This window comes from Aquarana catesbeiana, linkage group LG12 (genome assembly GCF_042186555.1).
Source record: "Aquarana catesbeiana isolate 2022-GZ linkage group LG12, ASM4218655v1, whole genome shotgun sequence".
Taxonomy (NCBI): Eukaryota; Metazoa; Chordata; class Amphibia; order Anura; family Ranidae; genus Aquarana; species Aquarana catesbeiana.
Genome location: NC_133335.1, coordinates 65,723,461 through 65,749,835, shown reverse-complemented (window position 1 = coordinate 65,749,835; position 26,375 = coordinate 65,723,461).

Sequence of the window (26,375 nt, the reverse complement as noted above, 5' to 3'; positions counted from 1 at the left end):
CAGTAGTGACATAGCAACCAGCGTGTAGAACCATGAGGTTCAGTTGGGGATCAGGTTTCCAACACTCCCAAAGTGACAAATAGAGAAGATTCTTCAAGAGGACAGAGATTGGCAGCATAGGTCACTGGAGGTTAACAAATACATTTTTTTCGAGGGGTATTTGTTAAAAACATCTTTTAGCAAAATATACTTAAAGACCACCTGAGAGCTTCAAAATCCTCAAAATTCTTTTACATAATTCGGAAGCATATAGCTTGTTTATGGACAAATGGCTCAGCTCCTCCTGTACCCTACATGTATCTATTGGTCAGTAAGGCTGCTTGTTGGCTCCCTACTACCACAACTGCAGACACAGACCAAACAGTGGAAAGATCTGCCCCTGGATCTCATGGGGAGAGCCAATGTCCTTAAAATTATTTACTCACCTAAACTACTGTATGTTATGGCTAATTCACCTTGCAGAATTCCAAAATCTATTTTTAAAAGCATTGACTCCATCTGTATTGTGTTCCTTTGGAACCCTAGAGTCCCCTAGAGTTACGCTAGAAACTCTGCGCCTCCCCTCGCATATGGCAGGTCTGGCATTCCCTAACTTCTACCTTTACTACCTAGCATCCCAGCTTGTTAACATTCATGATTGGCTCCACCCTAACTCTGATAATGCTTGCACCACTACTGAGGGCGTCATAGTTTCCTCATTTGAGACAAAACATTGTCTATAGGGGATGCACACCACCTGAACCGGGCATATCGATAATCCAAACCTCCCTCTCCCTATTCTGAATGGTAGTTGCGAAAATGTCCACTGATTCATGGCAGACCTCCTCCAACAGTCCCTTGTGGTTCAACCCTAACCTTAAGGAGTTATGTTCTATACCTGACCCCATCAGATCAACATCAAAGGGAGTGAAAAAGCTATGGTTCTCTGCTCAGTCCTATGAAGACACCTGACCTGGAAAAACGTCTGAGAGACCAGATCCACGTATTACTCCACTCTCATGACAGGCACTAACCCTAGGTTTTGGAGGGCTCAAGAGAGGTGGGTCTCCTTTGATACCTCTATCACAGAAGAGGATTGGTCTGAGTTCTGTGATACGTTCAAAACCTCTGTTATCTCCTTGAGGGACAGGGTGATTCATCTATTTTCCATCATTCATACCTCACCCCTGCTAGACTGTATAAAATGGGACTATCCCCCTCTGCTGACTGCTTCCGCTGATTTATCCCACGGCTTTTGGACTTGTCCACTGGTACACGACTTCTGGTTTGACATAGGCTTCTCACATCTTCTGCACTTGGTTTGCCAAATAAAGTGCACCCTAAAAACTGTCTGTTGGGCATATTTGGTGACCTATTAGAAATGATAGAAGGGTTTGGCGCTGTTCCTATTTAGTTTCCTACCTCCATATAGGTTACTAGATTAAAATAAATTCTTAGGTGCACCGTGCATATATCAAATATTAAATACAAATTAACAATATGAATTCCCAAGTATACCGTGCATGTGTCAATTAAATATTCTGTTGCAATATTGTGCAATCATAGGTGATACATAGACATAACTTAAATGCTTACATAGTAATATTGCTAGGGAGGGAAGAAAGGGTGGGGAGGGGGGGGAGGAAAGGGGGGGGGGGGGGGGGAAGGGAGAAGGGAGTGAGATAGGGAGGTGGGGAGGGGTGTAGGAAATCTGTTCCTAAGGAAAATTACAATAACAAAATAAAGTGCAAATGTGCTGGTGCAATCCAAAAGGCAACAGTGACAAGATAAAAGTGCAAACGTGCTTCAAAATTCTTTAGTAAGTCTCTTGTGTCATATTCTTGTGCTGTGGTGATAATCCTTCACTTATAATATCTCTTTGCTCTAAAAGTGCAGCCACTCACCAGATCACTTCACCCCTGCGGGGGTAGTAGGCAGTTACAGTTTTATCGCCACTGTACAGCGATCGCTGGCGGGCTCAGGATCGTGGTATATCATATATAAAAAGAGAGGGAGTGCCCATAGCGTAAAATTGCTTTAAAAAAGTTTTATTACACAAAATGAAAGGGTACTCACACTTTTACGGTAAAAATCAAGCGAAATGGTAAAAACGTCAAAACCGTCATTAATATCCTTCAGCGCTGGTACAGGAGGTGATGTTTGGGAAGCACAGATTAGGCCACGCCCTACGCGTTTCGTCGTTAGGACGTCTACGGGAGCGTGACCTGTGTTGTGTCTTCCCATCCTTATATAGTGTGTGTGGTGTCCCCTTGTTAAATTTTCAATTGGCATCCATTTTCCCGCGGACCGGAAGTTCGTCCGCGGCCATTTTGTTTGTATTTTGCAGACAGAAGTCCGACTTCCTGTGTTAATAGCAGTGGGACTACTGGTGGCCATTTTGCCTGAGCTATTTTTAGACAGTAGTTCAAGTTACCTGTCTCTGTGTATTTGTATTGCATAGTCCGGCGGCCATTTTGTCTGTGTTTTTGTGGACAATGGAGATCGGCGGCCATTTTGCCTATGTTTTTGTGGACAATGGAGACCGTAAACAATTCTCCCCATTGTTTGTATTGCATAGTCCGGCGGCCATTTTGCCTGTGTTTTTGTGGACAATGGAGACCGTAAATAGATCTCCCTATTGATGAGACCGGCGGCCATTTTGCCTATGTTTTTGTGGACAATGGAGACCGTAAACAATTCTCCCCATTGTTTGTATTGCATAGTCCGGCGGCCATTTTGCCTGTGTTTTTGTGGACAATGGAGACCGTAAATAGATCTCCCTATTGATGAGACCGGCGGCCATTTTGCCTATGTTTTTGTGGACAATGGAGACCGTAAACAATTCTCCCCATTGTTTGTATTGCATAGTCCGGCGGCCATTTTGCCTGTGTTTTTGTGGACAATGGAGACCGTAAATAGATCTCCCTATTGGTGTCAACTGCAGATATATGGTGTTAAATCTATCACACACACTATAAAAGGTTTATTGTACATTAATCGGCTTGCTTTATATGACGCTAAAAATCATACTAAATTCAAAATGATTTAAAACCCATAAGAAATACATAAAGAAACATAAAGAATACATAAAAATCAATGCAAGTAAAATATTAAAATTAAAATTAAAATCATGAGGAGCACATAGAGGATCATGAGGAATACTTAAATGGGAGCTTACTAAATACATATCGTTCTTAGATTAAAATAAATAAAATAAATTGGAAAAAATTGGAAAAAAATTAATTAAATAAATAAAACTTAACTTCATATATTATATGGCATTTTTTGTGTATCTGAAGAGAGGGGGAACATATTTTTATTTTTAAGGGGGCTTGTTGTATATATTAATCTTTTAGGGTGTCCACATTTATACATTATATATCCTTATTTTTAAGAGTAATTACTTCTATAGTGCGTACGTGAGAAAGGAATCTTAGATTTTTTTATATTTAGCATTTCTTTCTGGATATTATGTCCCATATATGGACTATATGAAGAAGATATATGTAAAAAATTATAAAAAATATTATAAAAGACAGTATAAAAATATATATATACTAGTATAAAATGGCTTAAGGAAGACAGGAAGAATAAAAGGAAGACAGGAAGAATAAAACGGGAGGAGAAGGGTTAATTTCGAAATCTGTATTATACTATTCGTGCGTGTATATATATATATATTAGAGGGTGTACTGGGTCTGTTGGTTATTTTTCATGTTTATATCCTATTGCGGTACTTTCTGCTCGTTTATAGGGAAGAAGGAAAAAGGGGGTAATTAGATGTCAGAGTGTTTATATGTCGAGAGTATAGGTGCTCTATGTCTCCCATATTTGATATGAATATTAATAATTTGTTAGGAAGCAGTTGAGGTCGAGGTCAATGTTCATGCCCATAGGCTGCAGGGTATCTAATAAGAATATCCACTTGGTTTCGTTTTGTGAGACCTTAATTTTTTTATTTTCGCCTCTCCAGTGACCCTTGATTTTATCTATTGCGTAAAAGGTCATCTGTGCCGGGTCTCTATTGTGGTAATCTCTGAAATGCCTGGACACGCTGTGTTTGTTAAAACCTTTCTTGATGTTTTTAATGTGTTCTCTGACCCTGACATGCAGCTCTCTCGTTGTCCTTCCTACATATTGCTTCCGACATGGGCACTCTAACACGTAAGTGACGTGGGTACTGTGGCAGGTAATGAGCTCTCGAATATTGAACTCTTTTCCATTAGCAGTAGACCTAAATTTCGTTGTTTTCTTGCTGGTTCTTTTACTGGTTCTGCAAGGTAAACATTTGCCACATTTAAAAAACCCTTTTAAACCTTTTCCTATTTTTATCTCCCTAGGTGGATCTATTGCATTGTGTACCAGTTTGTTCCTCAGAGTTGGTGCTTTTTTGTAGATGAAAACTGGTTTCCTAGGCAATATAGAGTTAAGGGTCCTATCAGATTGTAAAATGGGCCAATGTTTTTTAATTATAGTCTCCACATGTTTGTATTGTCTATTGTACCCCGTTAGAAAAGCTACTTCCGTTTTTTCATTTTTTGTTCTTCTATGTTGTATTCCTGTTTCGTCTAACATTTTGTTTCTGTCCATTTTCCCGACGGTGTGTTTCATTGCCACTAGGTCCTTTCTTTTATATCCCTTTTCCACGAACTTGTTTATTAGAGTGTCCGTTTGTCTCTCATAATCGTGTTTGTTGGAGCAATTCCTATATAACCGCATGAACTGACCCTTAGGTATATTTCCTAGCCAACGGGGGTGATGGCAACTGCTAGTTGGGATATACCCATTTCTGTCCGTAGTTTTGAAATATGTTCTTGTTTTCAGCTGTCCATCCTCTTTATATATTTGTAGGTCCAGATAATCCACAGTCTCTTTATTCCAGTTTCCTGAGAAGGTCAGTCCATAGGCATTGCCATTGATCTCGTTGAAGAAATTCTGTAATTCCTCTATCGTACCCCTCCATACCATGACAATGTCGTCAATGTACCTCCTGTATAATTTCAGATTTCTTCTTTCCTTACTATAAATTTGTTCCTCCTCCCATTTATTGAGTAGTAAATTGGCTACGCTGGGGGCATACTTAGCCCCCATGGCTACTCCTTTTATTTGGGAGTAGAAGTCACCCTTGTGCCAAAAATAGTTATGGCTCATGGCCAATTTTAGTCCCTCCAAGATATAATTGATTTGTGTTACCCTTAGATCCGTTAGCGTGTGTAAAGCCCATTCGACACCACTAATGCCATCTTTCTGTACGATGTTGGTGTACAGAGAATTTATATCAACGGTTACTAGTATGTCGTTATCATTTATTTCAAAGTTGTTTAATTCCCCAATTAGCTGTTTACTGTCTCTCAGAAACGATCTCCCTTTTTTTAACTAGGGGCTGTAAGTAGCCGTCCAGGTATGCTCCCAACCGGGAGAACAGTGAATCAATGCCACTGATTATCGGTCTGCCGGGTGGGTTCTTTTGGTCTTTATGGATTTTTGGTACGTAATATATAATTGGAGTTTTGGCTATTTCAGGGGTTAGATATTTGGCTTCTTTTTTTGTTAGAATCCCCATTTCTTCTCCTTTTTTGACATAGGTCTTCAGTTTTTTCTTATATTCTGTTCTTGGGTTGCCCCTCAGTTTCTTGTATGTGTTGGGTACCTCCAATAGCTTCTTCATTTCTGACTCATAGTCTTTTTTGTTTAAAATGACCAGGCCTCCTCCCTTATCGGCCGGTCGGATGACTATATTTTTCTTCTTCTCTATTTCTTTAATAATGTTCCATATGTTTGTTTTTATTTTCTTCGGTTTCATCTTCCTAAGATCTTGTTCGACCATTTTTTTAAAAGTCATCAGGCTCTCATTTTGTTGAATATTCGGATTGAATGTTGAATTGTTTCTTAGTCCTGAATGTTGGAATAAAGGGGGGTCATCTTCTGTTCGTACGTTCCTATTAATATCTCCTTTCATTAGATAAAATTTTTTTATGTTAAGTTTTCTTACGAATTTTTGGAGGTCTATATATACTTCGAAGGGGTCAAGATTCTTATCAGGGGCATATTTTAAGCCTAAATCCAACACTCTCAATTCTTCCTCATTAAAATTGGCTTCGCTTAGGTTAAAAATTCCTGTACCTAATACTCTCTTCTTCTTTTTCTTCTTGATTCCTCCTCTCTTACCGCGTGTTTGATATGACTGATTTCTGATTGGGACTCTAAAACAAAGTTAATACTGCAGCTGCAGGAACAGATTCACAGGACTCAATCACTGTGTTTAAAATGTCCGTTCAGTGAAAAAGTTTATTACATGTTATTTTATACATAGATAAGAAAGGGGTGGTGTGAGATGTTATTAAAAGCTAACAAATAGAAATATATTATTAAAAACTAGCGAATAGAACAATTGCAAAAGTAAAACCTTGGAAAGGGAGGGGGGAGTAGAGAGCGTTTAGTAGGAGAAGTGTCTGTGTGTTAGGTGAAGGTTACAGAACACATTTCAACAGTGAGAACAAAATGGATTCTCTTGTGCTTAAATGAACAGTACAGTGAATGTCCATGTCATTTCCTCCCTTTTGTTTATTTGACACCATTCTTCTCCGCGTTACGTTCAGCCGATTGCTGGTAACTCCTGTTACATTGGCGCAGAGAGACGGCGTCCTGTTCAGCTCTCTCCTAGTTTTCTCACAATAATGGGTTCATCAGGGCTGGTGGTACATTTGTTGGTACAGCGGGTAGTCACACAGAGGCATAGCCTGATGAGGAAGTAAATAACAAACATGAGAAATAGAAACATCACAATGTAAGCGCCTAGTTTCTGTAACCATGTTGCTATGCCATATAAAAAATCACCAAAACCTCCTAAACCCTGAAAGGGGTTCCATCCATCTTTAGCAATATCTCTGGCCTTATTCTGTAGTTCTCTTATCTTAGCAAGATGCCCTTTAATAATGTCCTCATTATCAGAAATGTATATACAACAGTCAGTGTGAAATATCTTACACATCCCACCTTGAGCTGCAGTGAGATAATTTAGCGTTAATCTGTGCTCTAATACTACTTTTTTAAGCTGAGCCATTTCTTCATTTAATAAACCTATATCAGTGGTAGTAAGGTTAATAATCTCATCTACAATTCTAGTGTAATTATTTAGTCTTTTCATTGCTTCAATTCCCCATCCTGTCCAGGAAGGGAACCATGACCATGCCATGTCACCTTCAGTGAACAGCTCTCTTTTGAACACTAAAGGGTATTCTGGACTTTGATCTGGTCGCACTGTATCTTTGCGAACAGCCAAAGCAGGTACTAACTTCCCAATGTAACATGTACCTGTAACATTAGTAGGAATCCAGGCGTAAGCTTTATTTCCACATATATAATATAACCCTCTACGTATGGACGGTATGCCTGCTCCTAAAAAACTGGAAGCAATAACATGGAATCTCAGGAAACCGATATTTTCACATATTGGGAACTGTGAGCAATTTGTACTATAAAGGGTTCTATTTAGTTCTGGATCTGGGATATAATAATATTGACCATAGTTTCCTCCATAAACTGTAATTTTTGCTCCGCTGCAATCTGAATTGCCCAACCGTCTACATTTAGTGTTAAACGGGCATGTGATGTTTAAACAAATCTGTGGAGTGTTTATCTGTTTCGAAACCATCAAAGTTACTGATCTGTGCTCATTGGCTGTGGAGACTATGTATGAGCCATTTATTCTGGTCCTGTTTAGATCAGTGAAATTGAGAGGCATTGCTATCATGGGTATTGTTCCTGTTTGGGGATGTAAGTGAGAACACACCCAGCAGTTACTAGCGTTGCTATGGGTTGCATACAATTTTAACATTTGGATGAAAGGGTTATTTTTCCATGTCTCAGTTCTCACAAACAACAAAAAGAAAAGAAACATTATCATCTTTTTTTCAAAGGATATCATCACTTCAGGATTTTCTTGCAGTGACTGGCGTGAATCCAGGTGGGTTTTCCTTCCAACTTGACAGCAGAACCGGTTGTCAAAAGCACCAAATGTGGTCCGTCAAATTTTGGTTCTAGTGGCTTTCTGACGTGTCGCTTGACCACCACCCAGTCACCTGGTTGGATTCTGTGAATACCTGAAACAGAATCTGGGTCGGGGATAGATTTATAAACACCTTCATGTATTTTATTCAATGTTCTTTGCAAAATCTGAACATATTCTAACAGATTAGAGTGAGAAGCCTGCAACTGTTGGGGAAAATATAGCCCTGTTTTGGGTGGCCCTCCAAATAAAATCTCATAGGGGGACAGCCCATGTGGTTGTTTAGGGGTAGTTCGTACAGAATATAGGGCTAATGGCAAAGCTTCCACCCATCCTTTTCCTGTATCTGCTTTAATTTTTGCACATCTGTTTTTCAAAATTCCATTAAGTCTCTCAACTTTACCACTACTTTGTGGATGATAAGGTGTATGGAAAGCTTGCTGCATGTGAAGTGCTTCCATTACCTCTTTCATTACTTCCCCAGTAAAATGGGTTCCTCTGTCACTCTCAATAGTTTCAGGAACTCCATATCTACAAACTATTTCATTCAAAATTTTCTTTGCTGTTGTTTTTGCATTTGCTTTGGCTACTGGCCAGCTCTCGGGCCAACCTGAAAACATGTCAACACACACTAAAGCAAACTCATAGGTGCCTATTCTGGGCATCTGAATGTAGTCTATTTGAATTCTTTGGAAAGGGAAATCTGGCTTTGGAGAATGCCTTTGGGGAACATGAACAGGCCTCCCTGCATTGTACAGAGCACAAGTGAGACATGAAGCACAAAACCTGGCTGCAAATGCACTAAATCCAGGTGCTATCCAATAGCAGTCAGTAAGTGCCACCATCGCGCCCTTAGCAAGATGACTGACGCCATGTGCCAGCTGTGCTAAAACTGGGTACAAACTCCTGGGTAGACACCACCTGTTGTCAGCGCTCCACAGGCCCTGCTGATTTTGGGTAGCATTACATTTGATCCACTTATCCTTCTCTTCATCAGGGGCCTGGTTCTGCAACTGAATTAGAATTTCTACATCCCACTGCTCTTGATGAGGGGAATCTGTCCCCGCTACCTGGGCGACCCCTACAGTGGATGTGACTCCAAATGCCATAAGGGCAGCATCCTTTGCCGCTTGGTCCACTAAAGCATTTCCTCTGGCTGTCATGTCACTTCCCCTTGCATGCCCTTTTACCTTCAAGATGGCAACTTCTGCTGGTTTCTGAAAGGCCTCAAATAGCCGCTCTATGAGTTTTGCATGTCTCACTGGCTTCCCTGCACTAGTCAGAAAGTGCCGTGCTTTCCAGATAGGCCCAAAATCGTGGGCTATTCCAAATGCATATCTGCTGTCAGTGTAAACATTTCCCCTTTGATTTTCTAGGAGATGACATGCTTTGACTACAGCATACAACTCCGCTTCCTGTGCTGACATCTGGGGTTTCAATGCTTCCTGATGTAAAATGGTGTCTGTAGTGGTTACAGCAAACCCTGTGTGTGGCTGACCATCGTCAGTGTAAAATCTGGAACCATCTACGAATAAGTGTGTGTCACAATCTGATAAGGGCTCATCTTTTGCTGGTGTGACAGAGGCCCTTTCTACCTCCATAAGAGCCATACAATCATGAGAAAAACTCTCAGGTTCTACATCAGTACCATTTGTTGCATCTTCCTCATCAATTATAGGAAGAAGAGTAGCCGGATTTAAAGTAACACATCGTTTGATTGTTAAATTCGATGGAGCAAAAAGAGCAGACTGGTACTTGTCAAATCTACTGGCAGACACATGTCTAGTATTTACTTGATTCATGATTTCCTGTACTGCATGTGGCACATACAGGATCAGAGCAGAATCTAGTACAAGCTCCGTTACTTTGTCTAGCAGCAAAATGCAGGCTGCTATGGCTCGCATACAACTGGGGGAGCCTTTGATGACAGGGTCTAATGAGGCTGATACATACATCACAGGCCTCTGTTTGTCTCCATGTAGCTGGGTGAGTACACCTGCAGCAAATCCATTGACTTCATGACAGAACAACGAGAAAGTCTTAGTATAGTCAGGAAGTCCAATGGCGGGAGCTTCAGACAAAATTTCAATAAGCTCCTTCATCTGCAATTCATTGTCCCATGTGAGTTTGAAAGGGTTTCTAGTGGTAGCCTCATACAGAGGAGCCATAAGTTCTGATGCATTTGGAATCCAGTCCCTACAATATCCCACTAACCCCAGGAAGGCACGTAGTTGCCGGACATTTCTTGGTTTTTCAAAGTTTTGTAGAGTTTTAACTCGATCTGGGGTTAGGTGACGGATTCCATGTGAAATACAGTGACCCAGGAAGATCACTTTCTCTTGGCAGTATTGTAGCTTATCTTTGCTAACTTTGTTGTTACTGTTATAGAGAAACAGGAGAAGGCTTACTGTTTCTCTGCTACAAATGTCCTTTGTATCAGAACAAATAAGCAAATCGTCTATGTACTGAAGCAAAAGTGTGTTTGGGTGTAAGGGGGACCATTGGTCCAATACTTGCTTTAACGCAGTATTATATTCAGAGGGGCTACTCACACAGCCTTGGGGCAATCTTGTCCATGCTAACTTTTGGGCATCATGGGTAAATGAAAAAAGGTGCCAGCAATCTGGGTGCAGGGGCACCGAAAAGAAAGCATTTGCAAGATCAATCACTGTAAAGCAGGTGCTGGAGGCAGGTATTCCACTTAGTAAAGTGCGGGGGTTGGGCACGATTGGGGTATCTGCCTCTATTATATTGTTAATGGCTCTCAAATCATGCACCATGCGATATGTCACCTGCCCACCCTTCTTGTCTGGCTTCTTTGCAATTGGGAACAGGGGTGTATTGACCTGGGACTTAATTGGTACAACAACCCCTGCTGCTTTCAGTTGAGTGATTTGATCCTTTATCCCCTCAGTCTGAGCAATACTCAGTGGGTACTGTTTAATCTGTGGGAGATGGGCTCCTGGTTTAATTTTTATCATGACTGGGGTGCAATCCAGCAGACCTACATCATATTTGCTGGTGGCCCATAATTTAGCGGGAATCACTTTCAATTCTGGTGGAAATGGCAGAGTGGAGTCTTGGATTAAAAATACTCCACAGGCAGAATTTAAAACTTCTCCTGATAGACTACTGACCACTTGGACTCCTGTAGGAGTGTAGTCTATGTTTGCTAAAATTTGGTTCAAAATGTCAGCTCCCAAAAGATTGGTAGGAACTGTGTCTGAAACTAACACTTTAGTGACAATTTCTGTTTGCTGTCCTAGCCTGAGTTTAAGTGGCTTGGACTCAACCAAATCAGTAGAGGTCCCGGTTAGGCCAACACCAGAGATAACATTTGTAGATAATAATCCTGGAGGTAAGTCCTCTATATTAAAAACACTTCGGCTTGCACCAGTATCAATTAAACAGGTTAATTCTGTTTCTCCTCCAGGATAAGGGAGTTCTTGTAAAAATACTTTTACTCTGGCCTCGGGACCATTGTCTCCCCTATTTAACATGATTGATACTGGCATGCCATTTTCCTATGCCTGATCCACTGCTTTTGGCAGAGAACTGGGATCAGCATGAGGGGCCCCTAAGCTCTTTTCTAGTCTACGGTCAGGAAGATGGCAGAATTTGGCTATGTGTCCTTCCCCATCACAATTGTAGCATATAATTGGTCCCCGATTGCCATGATTTCTGAAATTGCCTTTGCCTCTTCCTCTTCCTTTTCCTCTCTGCTTCCCCATGTACATTACCTTGGGTTTGCTGTCTTTTTGGTTAATCCTGTTTTCTATGGACAACAGGATAGGCAGGACGTCTCGAATAGACATATTGCCTGCCTCAGGCCTTGCTGTGAACAACTTTTCTTTCAACTGGGGTATTAAACCATCAAGAAACCTTTGTTTCACCAGTTGTGTAGATGGACTTGCAGTTTCTCCCGCCTTCTCTTCCTCTATTTTAATGCCTGCTTCCTCAGCCATCTCACTTAACCGCCTCCAATAAGCCCCTGCTGCTTCCTCTTTCCCTTGCTTAGCATTCATAAATTCAGCATGTCTGGTTTGTCCATATATTTGGGGCAATTTTTCCTTCAATTTCTCACAAACCTCCCGTCCACTAACCATCTTACCTAGATTTTTGACGTCTACACCACATTCTTTAAGTATATAGCCAGACATGTTGCTTCCCACTGCTTTAATAAGAAGCTGATGAATGTCAGTAGCAGAAGCCTCATATGCTTCCTGTGCAGCACTAAGTTTGTTTGCAAACCCAATTGGATTCTTTCTAGGATCTCCCAATCCCTCTAATATGGCTCTCATATCTTGGGGACTAAAAGGTACATGCCATTTAATTTGAGACTTACTGTCAACAGCATCACCTTCAAAAACTAATTGGGTTCTGACAGGATAAACTGCAACAGATTTCTCTATGCCAGGGGCAGAAGGGCTGGCATCTCCCTTCCTTCTCTCTTCATCTTGCTGCCACAATTTGGAAATTATGGTTTGCTCCGGAAGTTCAGACTCTATCTCTCTTTCTCTGGCCAAAGCCTTAAGTTCAGAGAGATCCAGGTTTGCATATGTGCCTTTTGATTTATGCCAATCATCTGTTTCTAGGATACGAGCCAAATCCCTCTTTGTAGGTTGATATGGGGCTGTTAAACCTCTGCTCTCTACTATATTGCATAGCTCATCTTTTGTGTGTTCCATGTAATCTAATTCTTTTGCTTTTGTGCGTGGACCCCTTAAAGCCAAACTGGCAGCCACATAAGGTGGGGGGTCCTCCTCTACAGAGTCTTCTGGCCAGACGTAGTAAATTTGGGCAGTACTTTTATTAAATATCTCCGTCAAGCCAGTTTGATTTGCTACTTTAGCTTCTGTCTCCCATGTGCAAGCTATTCTCCACGTTCCTTCACTGCACAGTAGTGGGCCATAATCGTGCAGAAAAGATTGCCATACTTTTAAATCAAAAGTCCCTTCAGATTTTAAAGGTTTAGCTGTTCCCTTTGTCCATTCTACCCATTTATCTAGGGGCTCAGTATAGGCAGAACCGTACCTTCGGTTCATATATTCTCTAGCGCTCATCTTGCGCTGGGCATTTTCTGAAGGCCTCTCTCCCTTCATTCCCTTAATTAATTTAATGCCCATAATGACTGGCCAGTCTTCTCTACTCTCTACTTGTGCCTATACCCTCTTGCCTCTAAAACAAATAGTACAGCAAATCTGCAGATTTACAAGAATAGTCTCCACTTATCTACGTGGATAGAAGGGGTTTATGACAATAGACAAAACACTCATTAAGAGACCCTCCTCGTCTCTTCTCTTCTCTGTGAGTTTTATCTGACCCTACCATGCGCCTCTGACCCAGGTCGCCCACAAGGAGTCAACGCAGGGAACTGCAGAGGATTTTCCCTATCCACACACAGTCCAACCCGTGAAGGGGGACACAAACACATTCACACACACACACGTTACCCAACCAGAAAGGTCCGAGAGTGGTCTGGTTTCCTTGAGAACCGACAGATAGGATACATAGGAAAAGGCAGAAATATAGCAAGCTTAAGGGCAGCTTACCTAGCCGGCATTTGAGGTCTGCGTTTCCCGATGATCCCGATCGAAGCGCGGTTCCTTCTGGAGACTCTGCCAAACTCCTGTTATGACTCGCCAAGACTGATATGACTGATTTCTGATTGGGACTCTAAAACAAAGTTAATACTGCAGCTGCAGGAACAGATTCACAGGACTCAATCACTGTGTTTAAAATGTCCGTTCAGTGAAAAAGTTTATTACATGTTATTTTATACATAGATAAGAAAGGGGTGGTGTGAGATGTTATTAAAAGCTAACAAATAGAAATATATTATTAAAAACTAGCGAATAGAACAATTGCAAAAGTAAAACCTTGGAAAGGGAGGGGGGAGTAGAGAGCGTTTAGTAGGAGAAGTGTCTGTGTGTTAGGTGAAGGTTACAGAACACATTTCAACAGTGAGAACAAAATGGATTCTCTTGTGCTTAAATGAACAGTACAGTGAATGTCCATGTCATGTTCTTCTCCTCTTTCCCATCTCTGTGGTCTGTATGTATGCTCTGTTCTTTCTTCTCGTTGGGTTTCTTCTTGCATTCTGTTCCTCGGGCCCATGTATGTGTTCCTGGTGGTCCTCATGTTCCAGCTCCGTCGAGGGTCTCCGTTGTTTCGGTTCCTGGTGGAAAGGAGATATTAATAGGAACGTACGAACAGAAGATGACCCCCCTTTATTCCAACATTCAGGACTAAGAAACAATTCAACATTCAATCCGAATATTCAACAAAATGAGAGCCTGATGACTTTTAAAAAAATGGTCGAACAAGATCTTAGGAAGATGAAACCGAAGAAAATAAAAACAAACATATGGAACATTATTAAAGAAATAGAGAAGAAGAAAAATATAGTCATCCGACCGGCCGATAAGGGAGGAGGCCTGGTCATTTTAAACAAAAAAGACTATGAGTCAGAAATGAAGAAGCTATTGGAGGTACCCAACACATACAAGAAACTGAGGGGCAACCCAAGAACAGAATATAAGAAAAAACTGAAGACCTATGTCAAAAAAGGAGAAGAAATGGGGATTCTAACAAAAAAAGAAGCCAAATATCTAACCCCTGAAATAGCCAAAACTCCAATTATATATTACGTACCAAAAATCCATAAAGACCAAAAGAACCCACCCGGCAGACCGATAATCAGTGGCATTGATTCACTGTTCTCCCGGTTGGGAGCATACCTGGACGGCTACTTACAGCCCCTAGTTAAAAAAGGGAGATCGTTTCTGAGAGACAGTAAACAGCTAATTGGGGAATTAAACAACTTTGAAATAAATGATAACGACATACTAGTAACCGTTGATATAAATTCTCTGTACACCAACATCGTACAGAAAGATGGCATTAGTGGTGTCGAATGGGCTTTACACACGCTAACGGATCTAAGGGTAACACAAATCAATTATATCTTGGAGGGACTAAAATTGGCCATGAGCCATAACTATTTTTGGCACAAGGGTGACTTCTACTCCCAAATAAAAGGAGTAGCCATGGGGGCTAAGTATGCCCCCAGCGTAGCCAATTTACTACTCAATAAATGGGAGGAGGAACAAATTTATAGTAAGGAAAGAAGAAATCTGAAATTATACAGGAGGTACATTGACGACATTGTCATGGTATGGAGGGGTACGATAGAGGAATTACAGAATTTCTTCAACGAGATCAATGGCAATGCCTATGGACTGACCTTCTCAGGAAACTGGAATAAAGAGACTGTGGATTATCTGGACCTACAAATATATAAAGAGGATGGACAGCTGAAAACAAGAACATATTTCAAAACTACGGACAGAAATGGGTATATCCCAACTAGCAGTTGCCATCACCCCCGTTGGCTAGGAAATATACCTAAGGGTCAGTTCATGCGGTTATATAGGAATTGCTCCAACAAACACGATTATGAGAGACAAACGGACACTCTAATAAACAAGTTCGTGGAAAAGGGATATAAAAGAAAGGACCTAGTGGCAATGAAACACACCGTCGGGAAAATGGACAGAAACAAAATGTTAGACGAAACAGGAATACAACATAGAAGAACAAAAAATGAAAAAACGGAAGTAGCTTTTCTAACGGGGTACAATAGACAATACAAACATGTGGAGACTATAATTAAAAAACATTGGCCCATTTTACAATCTGATAGGACCCTTAACTCTATATTGCCTAGGAAACCAGTTTTCATCTACAAAAAAGCACCAACTCTGAGGAACAAACTGGTACACAATGCAATAGATCCACCTAGGGAGATAAAAATAGGAAAAGGTTTAAAAGGGTTTTTTAAATGTGGCAAATGTTTACCTTGCAGAACCAGTAAAAGAACCAGCAAGAAAACAACGAAATTTAGGTCTACTGCTAATGGAAAAGAGTTCAATATTCGAGAGCTCATTACCTGCCACAGTACCCACGTCACTTACGTGTTAGAGTGCCCATGTCGGAAGCAATATGTAGGAAGGACAACGAGAGAGCTGCATGTCAGGGTCAGAGAACACATTAAAAACATCAAGAAAGGTTTTAACAAACACAGCGTGTCCAGGCATTTCAGAGATTACCACAATAGAGACCCGGCACAGATGACCTTTTACGCAATAGATAAAATCAAGGGTCACTGGAGAGGCGAAAATAAAAAAATTAAGGTCTCACAAAACGAAACCAAGTGGATATTCTTATTAGATACCCTGCAGCCTATGGGCATGAACATTGACCTCGACCTCAACTGCTTCCTAACAAATTATTAATATTCATATCAAATATGGGAGACATAGAGCACCTATACTCTCGACATATAAACACTCTGACATCTAATTACCCCCTTTTTCCTTCTTCCCTATAAACGAGCAGAAAGTACCGCAATAGGATATAAACATGAAAAATAACCAACAGACCCAGTACACCCTCTAATATATATATATACACGCACGAATAGTATAATACAGATTTCGAAATTAACCCTTCTCCTCCCGTTTTATTCTTCCTGTCTTCCTTTTATTCTTCCTGTCTTCCTTAAGCCATTTTATACTAGTATATATATATTTTTATACTGTCTTTTATAATATTTTTTATAATTTTTTACATATATCTTCTTCATATAGTCCATATATGGGACATAATATCCAGAAAGAAATGCTAAATATAAAAAAATCTAAGATTCCTTTCTCACGTACGCACTATAGAAGTAATTACTCTTAAAAATAAGGATATATAATGTATAAATGTGGACACCCTAAAAGATTAATATATACAACAAGCCCCCTTAAAAATAAAAATATGTTCCCCCTCTCTTCAGATACACAAAAAATGCCATATAATATATGAAGTTAAGTTTTATTTATTTAATTAATTTTTTTCCAATTTTTTCCAATTTATTTTATTTATTTTAATCTAAGAACGATATGTATTTAGTAAGCTCCCATTTAAGTATTCCTCATGATCCTCTATGTGCTCCTCATGATTTTAATTTTAATTTTAATATTTTACTTGCATTGATTTTTATGTATTCTTTATGTTTCTTTATGTATTTCTTATGGGTTTTAAATCATTTTGAATTTAGTATGATTTTTAGCGTCATATAAAGCAAGCCGATTAATGTACAATAAACCTTTTATAGTGTGTGTGATAGATTTAACACCATATATCTGCAGTTGACACCAATAGGGAGATCTATTTACGGTCTCCATTGTCCACAAAAACACAGGCAAAATGGCCGCCGGACTATGCAATACAAACAATGGGGAGAATTGTTTACGGTCTCCATTGTCCACAAAAACATAGGCAAAATGGCCGCCGGTCTCATCAATAGGGAGATCTATTTACGGTCTCCATTGTCCACAAAAACACAGGCAAAATGGCCGCCGGACTATGCAATACAAACAATGGGGAGAATTGTTTACGGTCTCCATTGTCCACAAAAACATAGGCAAAATGGCCGCCGGTCTCATCAATAGGGAGATCTATTTACGGTCTCCATTGTCCACAAAAACACAGGCAAAATGGCCGCCGGACTATGCAATACAAACAATGGGGAGAATTGTTTACGGTCTCCATTGTCCACAAAAACATAGGCAAAATGGCCGCCGATCTCCATTGTCCACAAAAACACAGACAAAATGGCCGCCGGACTATGCAATACAAATACACAGAGACAGGTAACTTGAACTACTGTCTAAAAATAGCTCAGGCAAAATGGCCACCAGTAGTCCCACTGCTATTAACACAGGAAGTCGGACTTCTGTCTGCAAAATACAAACAAAATGGCCGCGGACGAACTTCCGGTCCGCGGGAAAATGGATGCCAATTGAAAATTTAACAAGGGGACACCACACACACTATATAAGGATGGGAAGACACAACACAGGTCACGCTCCCGTAGACGTCCTAACGACGAAACGCGTAGGGCGTGGCCTAATCTGTGCTTCCCAAACATCACCTCCTGTACCAGCGCTGAAGGATATTAATGACGGTTTTGACGTTTTTACCATTTCGCTTGATTTTTACCGTAAAAGTGTGAGTACCCTTTCATTTTGTGTAATAAAACTTTTTTAAAGCAATTTTACGCTATGGGCACTCCCTCTCTTTTTATATATGATATACCACGATCCTGAGCCCGCCAGCGATCGCTGTACAGTGGCGATAAAACTGTAACTGCCTACTACCCCCGCAGGGGTGAAGTGATCTGGTGAGTGGCTGCACTTTTAGAGCAAAGAGATATTATAAGTGAAGGATTATCACCACAGCACAAGAATATGACACAAGAGACTTACTAAAGAATTTTGAAGCACGTTTGCACTTTTATCTTGTCACTGTTGCCTTTTGGATTGCACCAGCACATTTGCACTTTATTTTGTTATTGTAATTTTCCTTAGGAACAGATTTCCTACACCCCTCCCCACCTCCCTATCTCACTCCCTTCTCCCTTCCCCCCCCCCCCTTTCCTCCCCCCCCTCCCCACCCTTTCTTCCCTCCCTAGCAATATTACTATGTAAGCATTTAAGTTATGTCTATGTATCACCTATGATTGCACAATATTGCAACAGAATATTTAATTGACACATGCACGGTATACTTGGGAATTCATATTGTTAATTTGTATTTAATATTTGATATATGCACGGTGCACCTAAGAATTTATTTTAATCTAGTAACCTATATGGAGGTAGGAAACTAAATAGGAACAGCGCCAAACCCTTCTATCATTTCTAATATATCTCAGCTGTCCCCATTTTAGGGTGACTGCCTGTTGGGAGGCAGCAGTTCCAAACTTTACCAATTAAGTCTTTATGTCCACTGCGCGGGTTCACCATCCCTTTAATATTTGGTGACCTCCCTGTCCAGCCTTAGGCTAAGAGACTACTTTGCATCCTCTATTTCTATGCAAGGAAGTCCCTCCTGCTGGGTCCCTCCTGCTGGAAAAGGGTCAGAGACCCCAACGCGGAATATGTGGCTGAAACTTGTCAATGACTCCCTGCCTCTATTTAAACTTACCTTTGACATCCATAAGAGGACTAAAGCTTTCCAAAAAATATGGGGCAGATGGCTGGCTAGCCCACTGACCCACTCCCCTGTACTACCATGACAGGGGTTCACCTTGTGAGTGTTGTATCAAACGGAACTTCTGTTATGCCCAGGATGTTTAAAAACCGTATCGCTTGTGCCTCTGTTGATGTTTATATCCACTAGTAGGTAATATCTAGTTTATTTTTACACCCTGTCCAGATTTTCATGATATGCTGGATTAGGAGCATTCTGTTATCGGTGTTGTAGTTTTTGTTTGTGCCTTTTGTTTTATGTCTGTATGTCGTAAAACTGCAATAAAAATTACTTTAAAACAAAAAGGCTGCTTGTCGCGTTTGGCATCCAATAGGTGATTGTGATGGGTAGAGGTGGCAGGTCAGGTTCTAGCCAGGAAGCTATGTGTGGTCAATAATTTCTTAACAGAGTGCTGAGATAATCTCAGTGAGATTTGAGGATCAGTGGCGTCTCCAGCTTTCATATTTAGGGGGGGCACAGGGACAAAAGTAGGGGGGCAACTATAAAATGCAATTATATATATATATATATATATATATATATATATATATATATATATATCCTGGGGCCCATAACTACCATCCCACAACAGGCCCTTTCACATGTTCTGCAGTGAGCTCCCTTCCTACTGTACTGGGGCCCCCCAGGGTGGCAGAAAACAAGAGATATATGTCACCAGCATACCAAATACCAAGAAAATCTAAGGGTCCAAAGCAGTGGGAGAACTATCAGGGTTGCAAAGGTTGTCTTGCCACCGGCCCTGGTGTTCTGCCACTGTGGCATTCCCTAGCCTCCTCTTGCTGTCCTGCCCCTGCTATTGGCAGCGCTGGTCTGGCATCTGTTGGAATTTACAGGCTGGTTCTCCTGTTCTAAGGACGGGAGAAATCAGTCTGTTTTTTCAGTAACTGAGAGTCCTGGTGGAGTCCTTCCTGCAACTCGCTCTTCTCCCTGCCAATGAGGATGCAGGGGAAGGAGCAGATTGGGCGGCCATGGTTGTGAGGGTTGTGAGAACGCTCTCATTATGCAGTGTCAGCGAGCAGAGGGAGGGGGGAGGGATTACCCGCAGGAGTTGACTGGGGATGCTCTCCCTCTCAATAGAGACTGTGTTACTCCAGCGGTGGCCCGAGTAAGATGTGGCCCATCGGCTACGAATGCAAACAAAAAGACATTGCCTTTTTGTAAAAAAAAAAAAAAAATTTTAATTGGGGGGGCACATGGTGGGGCACAGCATAATGTTGGGGGGGTCAGGGCCCCCTCTGCCCCCCTAGGGACACCATTGTTGAGGATTTACAGACATTCGGAAGGTAAATTGAGCTGGGAAAGATTCCTTGGAGCCAATATACAAAGTAATGTAAGCCCCAGATTCACTTTAAAGAAATCCAGTGCTCTGCCTATTCTGGGCACAGCAACAGGTTTTCTTTAACTGCCATCCTAAGCATATACTTGCCCTTCCTTAACTTCCCCAACATACTATGCAGAGCTAGGAGCCAGAGCATATATACTGTACCTGCTACTCTTGGTTTGAGCAAAGCTCAAGTTCACTTTAAGATGAGGCACTGGCCTAAACATGACCAATTAGTCAGTGACATTGCCTGTTCAAATACATGAAAACTAGCTATGCAACGTCAGAGTGACAATTTTTTATTCTTGGAATTATTTGGTAGATCATCTCAGACAGTGTGCCCAGACAAATATATAAATATTGGAACAAGTCAGATCCAAATTCTGTTACTGTGTTTCTAAGCAAGTTGATATGTAACTTATATTGACAGGTTTAGACATTCTTTCACTTGGGGCAAAGACTCAGTTCGACGCCTCTCTGCCCCCACCTGACAGAAAAGTTCTCCATCCACGCACCCCCAGCACCCTGCCTGGAGAGAGAAGTTTGAGCGTAATAAATAAAAAAAATAAGACATAGGATGGTAATAATAATATATACTGTATATTAGTAATTTCAAAGTTTTAGTAATAATGACTTACTGCACATGTATTGTGAAGGTCTACACAATCACTGTGTAAGTGAAATTTGAATGAGGCGATTTTAAGCCTCACCTCCATAACGGATTAGGAAGGGCGCCGCCAGGAAAGAAGAAGTGAGCCAAGAAGTAGATCTTTAATAAGGCCTGCTTCTGTGCGCTCTTCTTTCCGGAAGGCTCCCCTCCTAATCTGCTATGGAGATGAGGCTTGAATTCACATCATTCTACAGCCATGGCTGGCATAATAAAGGCCCACCTTTGCTGGGCTGTTTTTTTTATCAAATTTGCAGTGGAGGAGAGGATTTCAAGCTTCACCTCCAGTATGGGTTAAGAGGGAATCCACCAGGAAAGAAAAAGTGAATTATTAAGGACCGGTTTCTGGGCTCTCTTTTGTAGCAGTGACACCCCTCCAAATCCACCACAGAGGCGAGGCTTGAAATTGCCTTATAAAATTCTGCTGCTTTCTTTTGGAGCGTTGGCTTACCACCCTTTCTTCAAGCCAAACCTTAACACTTAAAGCGGAGTTCCACTGGAAAAAAAAAAATTAAAAGTCAGCAGCTACAAAAAGTGTAGCTGCTGACTTTTAATAATCAGATACTCACCTGTCCCTTGGTCCAGCGATGGAGGCGCCCGGTTCCCCTCCCCCTCCTCTCCACGGTGCCACCATTCCTACTGTGGGAGCCCGGCTGTGGCTTCACAGTCGGGCACTCACTGCGCATGCGCGAGCCATGCTGTGAATGGCTGGGCAATCTTCTGGGACCTGTGACCTGTCCCAGAAGATTGCAGGGAGGGAGGGGGGAGAGGTGAACTTACTTCCAGGACTGTGGAGCCCCAGGAGGAAGTGGGAGCTGGATGCCTCTAAAAAAAGGGTATCCACCCCCCCCCAAAAAAAAAATGACATGCCAAATGTGGCATGTTAGGGGGTCACCGTCGCTTAAAGCGGAAGTTCCATTTGGGTGGAACTCCACTTTAAGCATTGCAAAGCAAATGTTACTATAATAAAGGTATTTTCTCAAAGTGCCTATACTTATTTCAGATTTGTGTGCATACAATCTTGTCTTCTTTTTATACCAAAAACTACCACATATGCATACACAGGCATTTTTGTACATATTGGATATAGCGTGGACTGATTTTATTTGATGTTGAAATTATTTTTTTGTTACTGAATAAAATTGAGATTTTGGACTGTTACATGAGGTGCTGAGCTGACATTTTTTCTATGTTCCTGGGCATTGTCAGAATTAAAAGCAAAAACCTTGGGCAGGCAGACTGGATCCCATATATTTATTCTGTAGTTAATATTCTGTATTGGAAATGAGTCTGTATTCACTTTTCTAAAAGGATTTTGAAGTTTTCTTATTCAGGTACATAGGAAAATTACAAATGCATGTTGGCCGGGGCAGTTGGCTTTCTTGTCACTAGGTGAATCTGCTCCTAATATAGTATAGTAAAGGGAAAGTAGTAGTTGAGTGCTAGGTCCCTTTTTAGAAAAGTCCCTCCTCTAGTGAAGTCATGGCTGTAGAAAGTGCCTATATAAATGCAAGCATGGAAGGAGCCTTGTGTAGTTGGGTCATGGTAGCCAAACACCCCAAAGCTGCTAGGATGTAAACAGCTATCAACCTAAAGGGCCCTTGGTGATGCTAAAGTCCAAGGCGAGGAGTTACAGAATTTAGTAGAAATGGCGGTAGTCCCCCTGTCCCCCAGTGGTAGCCGCTCATGCAGGGTGCAAGGGCGCCACCCCCTAATTCATGCGCCCGGCCCCTAATTTACATGCAGGGCTCCGGACCCATGGATTCCAGTGGTTTTTTTTTTTTTTTCGAAGCACAAAGAGCCTGAGGCTCTATTTGGATTAAAAAAGGGTAAGCTTGGAGCGCAGAGCACTGCGTCCCGAGCCCACCCAGTTGTGTGACATTAGCGAATTAATATTCGCTAATGTTTTCATCCTTCTCCTTCTCGCCTATCAGGAAGCGGGTCCTGAGACCCGACTGGCCGGAGTTCTAAGACCCGATTGGCCGAGAGTCCTAAGTCCTGATTGGCCGGGAGGAGAAGCGACCGCCTGGACTCGGGAGGAGATGCAGGGGGGGAAGCCACCGAAGCCGCGACCTAGATGGGGTATGTGCGGGGCTGGTAAGCAACGGGCAAGCGATGCAGCGACTGGGGGTGGCTGGCTGGAGAGGCCGCGGGATGCCCCCCCCCAAGAAAATTGAGCACCAACCGCCACTGCTGTCCCCCCTGACCTTCTTCTGCAGGTCCTGTAGCAAGTGCAAAAAGCCTTTTAGGTCAGGCCAGAGTCCTCTTATGGGCGGAGAATCAAGCTGACACCATCGCGCTACACGTGACCCCAGAAGTGTGGGTGATTGCTTTTATTTGCCGGCAAACAATTTTATCCTACGCGTGTTCACATTTTATTCACTGTAAATAGCCTTTTGGCTTTCCTCTCAATAAAATTACCTTATTAGTATTACATTATTGGAGCTTTTCCTTTATATGGTTCATCTCCTGTTTCTGGACAATTTTGATATCCCGCTGTGAGGGGAGATTACGTTGAAGGACCCATCTACCATCAGATTACCCCAGTGGTTTGGTTCCTGCTACCCTGCAGAGGTTATCCTGCCTGTGTGTTTGACCATCCTAGCGATAAGTGGTCCCGGCTATCTGGTAAGAGGCCTTGATCACTGTGTGTGGGGTGCCACAAAAGGCTCTACATTACGTCAATTGGTGGTGGAATATCTATTTTATTCTTGGACTTTTTACATCAATTACAAGGATTCTCTTTATACACAAGTTTTGAAGTGTTCTTATCATTATTGTTTTTCTTTTTAGCACTTTGCACTTGATGATATGTTATATACATTCAGCGTGTTATCATTAAACACAAATTGCTAATAATTCTAGACTAGTTGTATTTGTATTTGTAATTGTATTTTTTACATGTATGTTTCCTCGTTTATATCACTTGGTTAACCAATGCAGTCCTTATTCACATCATAATTTTATTCACTTTAGCGCGGTATACCACCCTTTTTATAGATTAGATTCCTCTTATGTTAGTAATGGTGAAGCCTAGGAATGAGTATGCCACCTGGGAGCGTGCCGAACTTTCCTCCTTGGTGAAGAAAGCTAAACACTGTGGACCTAGTATACATGGGGAAAGTAGTCCCAAATTTGTGGTGCTCCCAAGGAGAAGAGGAGGCATTAAGGGAAGATGGCTTAAAAGTTATGTGCTGGCATTCTGCACCTAAATAACAACTACAGAATATCTACTCCTGTGTATGGCGTTCTGCAACAAAGAATTCTGCTAGTACTGTATGTCAAATGTGATGTCAGATGTCACAAGAGTCTTACAAAGCTACAGGAAAGAGAGAGTATCACCGTTCTAGGTGGGTCAGATCAAAGTAAAAGACATCTCCTTCAGTCTAGAAGTCCAGGTGCTGGCAATACTGTAGCAGTTAGACATCAAAGAAATCCTGGACAGCCGCACTCCAAAAATATTTGCCTTTATTCAATAAAGTGTCATCCAAAATACAGGTCACAGCAGAGTGGAACAAAGCTTACGCGATTTCGCACTACTCTGTGTAGTGTGAAACGCGTAAGCTTTGTTCCACTCTGCTGTGACCTGTATTTTGGATGACACTTTATTGAATAAAGGGAAATATTTTTGGAGTGCGGCTGTCCAGGATTTCTTTGATGTCTAAAAGCTACAGTAAAGTGTAGAAAATGGGATTTTTGACTTTCCATAAAATCCATTTCTGGTTTTTTAACCTTTTAATAAAAATATAGTTACATACTACACTATGATGGCTATCTATATGTTTCATGAGAACCAATAGAGCAAGAGGCATTAGTATACTGCTTGGAAAGGCTGCTGTTGGACCCATCAAAAAAGGAGTGGTTTTCTGAAATTAATGAACCAAATGCGCATAATTGTTTATATCTGGTGAGTGGCCATTTCACTAGGTGATGGTGTAGTCGCTATTATGGTGGAAGTGGAAGCACTTAAATACTACTGAGGAACGTCACCATTGGAAGGAATTGATCACTCACTGTGGACATTCACTGTACTTTGCTATACACATATTTTTTATGTATGGACTCAATGGACTGAGTTGTTTGATTACATAATATTAATATTTGTAAATTTTGGTTTATTTTCAACCTTATCCTGTTTTCTTTTTTCTTGTTTATTTGCATTTTTTCACATTTTTTTCTCTATATTTTATACATTTGGCACTTGCACTTTAAATCATTGATAACTATTTGTCGTTAATATTGCACAAAGATTTTTTACATAGGAGTATTATATAGTGGTGAAGTTTGGGCACATATATAAATTGTCAGCATGAAGAAAAATACCTGCAAGGACTTCACACATAAATAGATAATAGATATATATTTTATTTTTATTTTTTTGGTTATTAGAAGTGGTATGGTATTAGCATTTTTTTAGAAGTTAGCGATATCCACATATTAATTCATATTTACCATCCAACCCTAGGGTGGCATGTATTTTTGATTGCAGCAAACTAGACTATTGGTCTCACACTTGGTTGATAGTTTTTTTGCGCCGGTAGCACAATTTTTCTTATGACATGGTAACGCCTACAGTTCCGACACTCTGCGAGCAGAGGTGATAGCAACCAAAAAAAGATTCTGGGACAGAGCAAGCAGAAGAACCTCTCGAATATTTTCAAAGAGGGGCTCCTGTAGAACCAAACGCACCAAGAGTAGATGCCACGGCAGTAGAAGTGACCGCAGCGGTGGAGGCAGATGTCGAACCCCTTGATTAAGCGTACGCACCAGGGAGTGCGAGACCAGGAGACGCCAAAGAAAACCGCCAAGGCTGACACCTGGCCCTTGATGGTACTCAAGGCCAAGTTCTGCTCAACCCCCCCGTGAAGGAAGGTCGAAATCCGAGCCACCGAGAAAGAACGAGGGTAAATGTCAAGTGCCTCACACCAGGATATGTATGCTATATGTATCTGTATGCTATCCATATCCGGTGGTAAATCTTCCCAGAGGAAGGCTTCCTAGCCTTCAGCAGCATCATAACTTCAGCACCTGGCTCATAAAAGCCAGGCCTTCAAAAACCAGCGACTGAAGCAGGATGGAAGATCGGCCCTTGGGACAGTAGAACCTCCCTGAGAGGCAGTCGCCAAGGGACGTCAGCGACCAAGCAAACCTGGTCGGCATACCAAGACCGACAGGACCATCTGTGCCCACTAGAATGACCGGAATCCCTTCGGCCTCGATCCTGCGCAAAAGCCACAGCAGAATCTTGAGAGGAGGAGAGGCGTAGATCCAAGTATACTGGCTCCACGGGGCCA